The sequence below is a fragment of the Orycteropus afer genome, unplaced genomic scaffold (genome assembly GCF_000298275.1).
Source record: "Orycteropus afer afer isolate SDZICR_OR568_19922 unplaced genomic scaffold, OryAfe1.0 scaffold00074, whole genome shotgun sequence".
Lineage (NCBI taxonomy): Eukaryota > Metazoa > Chordata > Mammalia > Tubulidentata > Orycteropodidae > Orycteropus > Orycteropus afer.
In genome coordinates this window covers 6,458,232-6,461,067 of record NW_006921661.1, presented here as the reverse complement: position 1 = coordinate 6,461,067, position 2,836 = coordinate 6,458,232, and positions in this window count along the sequence as shown.

Genomic DNA, 2,836 nt, shown 5'->3' with positions numbered 1-2,836 from the left:
GTACTCACTGTTTTCATTCAGGTTTTTCCACTAGTTGGTGCCTAATCCACTTCTGTATAGTTCCTTTCAAAGCTCAGGGCTCCAGGATCATATTCTGTATGTCTGTCAATTGGTTTTTCTTTTCTTTGTTGAAGAGGATCTGTGTCGCTTGTCTGCCTATTCCTCCATCTTACCAGAAGTCCTGGGAAAGTTTTTTGCTATGTATATTGCACAAAGGATGAATCAGACTCAGGCTAGTAGGGGGCATACAAACCTGCATATGACGAATCATAGAAATTCCAATTCCCTATCAGGAATACTAGGGAGCTCTGGTAGCATAGTGCCTAAGACACTTAACTGCTAACCAGAAGGCTGGCAGTTTAAACCCACCAGCCACTCCTCGGAAGAAAGATGGGGCAATCTACTTCCATAGTGATACTGACTCAGAAACCCAAGGAAGGGTCACTATGAGTTGGGTCTGACTCGATGGCACATAACAACAAACAACATCAGGAATACTAGGTGAGAAGGTATGGAACTAATAGGCTAGGAAAGGCACATAACTCTTAGGTTATACTATCTAAAAAGTAACCCTAAGGGAATTGTGGACATTATCTGTGTAGCAGAAAAAAGAGAATTCAAGCTCCAGACTCAAAGTATGCCTGCCTGGTTAGCCTCAGCTGCTACTGGTCTCCATCTCAAACTGAAGGCAGCTAATACCAATCTGATTGTAATGCTTTCCAGCTACAAAACACAAACACAACATATTCACACATAGTAATGGTTCTTATGTGCATACATTTGCTTGCTTCATTCCTTCGGTCTATCACACTTCTGCCCTCTCCATTGCCTGGCTGGCTCATGTACATACTTTCCTGTATCTAGGCCCCCCCCCAGGTTAAACAGCTTCTGTACTACCATTTCAGGCCCACTTCTTAATGGAGGCACTCTGCTAGTATTGTAGAGGCCTGCTTCCTTGTCTGTTCCCCACTCTCTACACCCTTAAGCCCAGGTTATGAGCTTCTCTAAGCTCATCCTGGGCCCTATTCATCTTCTATCTCCAACACATAACAGGGACTAGCCCACTGAAGAGACACAATGAGTGTTTACTGAACTAAACTGAACTGTGAATAAAATGTTATAGGAGCACTTCATTCTGTCTGCAAAGAAGGAAGAAGTAAAGATCAGGGAGAGTTTCACAGAGCAGGTGCCATTAGAGCTGGATCTTGAAAGATGAGAAGTTATAAAAGATGAACAACAACAACCAAAGGTTACAGGAGCATCTGACTAGAGTGGCCAGGGATCACTTCATAGAGGTGAAGAGGTATCATCTGATATTATTTAGTGACAATAATTATCACACAAATGTTAACTGTCTGTTTTATTCAACGATATATCCCGTGATTGGAACAGTGACTACCACATTATTGTTGTTGTTGTTATGTGCCGTCGAGTTGGACCGACTCATAGTGATCCCTCCTTCGGTTTCCAAGGCAGTATCACTACAGAAGTAGATTGCCCAACCTTCCTTCCCAGTAGTGGCTGGTGGGTTTGAACTGCCAGCCTTCTGGTTAGCAGTTAAGTGCCTTAGGCACTATGCTACCAGAGCTCCTGACTACTACATAATAGGCATGAAAAGAGTACTTGTTCAATCATTTGGATACTCAATGGGGGATTCATGTGATTAACAAACTAGCTATTCAATGTAATAGAGCGTAACCTAGTACAATCCCATTACGTGATTACTCTGGATGACTAGAGCAGGAGCTCCAAGAGGACCAGGTCTGTCTTGATCCTCCTGTAAACCTTAGCACAGTGCCAGGCAATCAAAAAAACAAACAAACTCACTGCCCTCGAGTGGGATTCGACTCATAGCGACCCCTCCTTGGGTTTCTGAGGAGGTATCACTACAGAAGTAGATTGCCCAATTTTCCCTCCAGGAGTGGCTGGTGGGTTTGAACCGCCAGCCTTCTGGTTAGCAGTCAAATGCCTTAGGCACTACACCAGCTCCTGCCTGGCAATACTGATGCTTAATAAATATTTATGAAAATAAATAAATATTTGTGGGAAAATAAAGGATGAATTAATAATTAATAATTAATGAAACTCTATAATACTATTACATTCTAAAATTGTGACAAATACCATGAGTTTACATGTCAGAAAAACCTGGCTTCGAAACGGATTCTGATTACATGCTAGCTGGCCTCGGGTAAGTTTCTTAGTTTCCTCATTTAGCAGGGACGTTAAAGGACTAAATGAAGAGGAAGGATATAAATATACCTTGGGCACTGCCTGAGACGCAGAAACTTAGTAAAGGTGGATCTCTATAATACGAAAACAATACTAGCAACTAAAATGACAAGTCACTGGAGAGAATAATCGGAAGTGCACTAATAGGGCTAGAAAAAGTCTAAAGGCAAACTCTTCCCCAGCCCACTCTACCATCTGTGGAGGGGTGAGACACTAACCCCTCACGCAAACTAAATTTCTAGCCACACCTGTCTCCGGCGTCGCTTTCGCCTCCGAGCTGTCCGCGGGAGCGACGTCCCAGTCAGGAGGGATGCGCGCCTACGAGCTTCCCGGGGATCTCGGAGACGCTCCACGGTGGCGTCTGCCACTACCTTCCCTACCCCTTAGTAACCGCGACGCGGCGGCTGGCTGTATAGTCTGCAATGGCGGCCTAACCTTCTAACTACAAGTCCCAACAAACCCCGCGACCACTGCCGCTTGCAACCTCGCGTCGGCAACCCTGAACTACGGATCCCGATGGACTCCGCGAGGAGCGTCACGCAGTCAGTTTCAGCCAATCGGCTTCCGACAAGTCGGTGGGGAGGGCGAAGTAGAGGCAGACAAG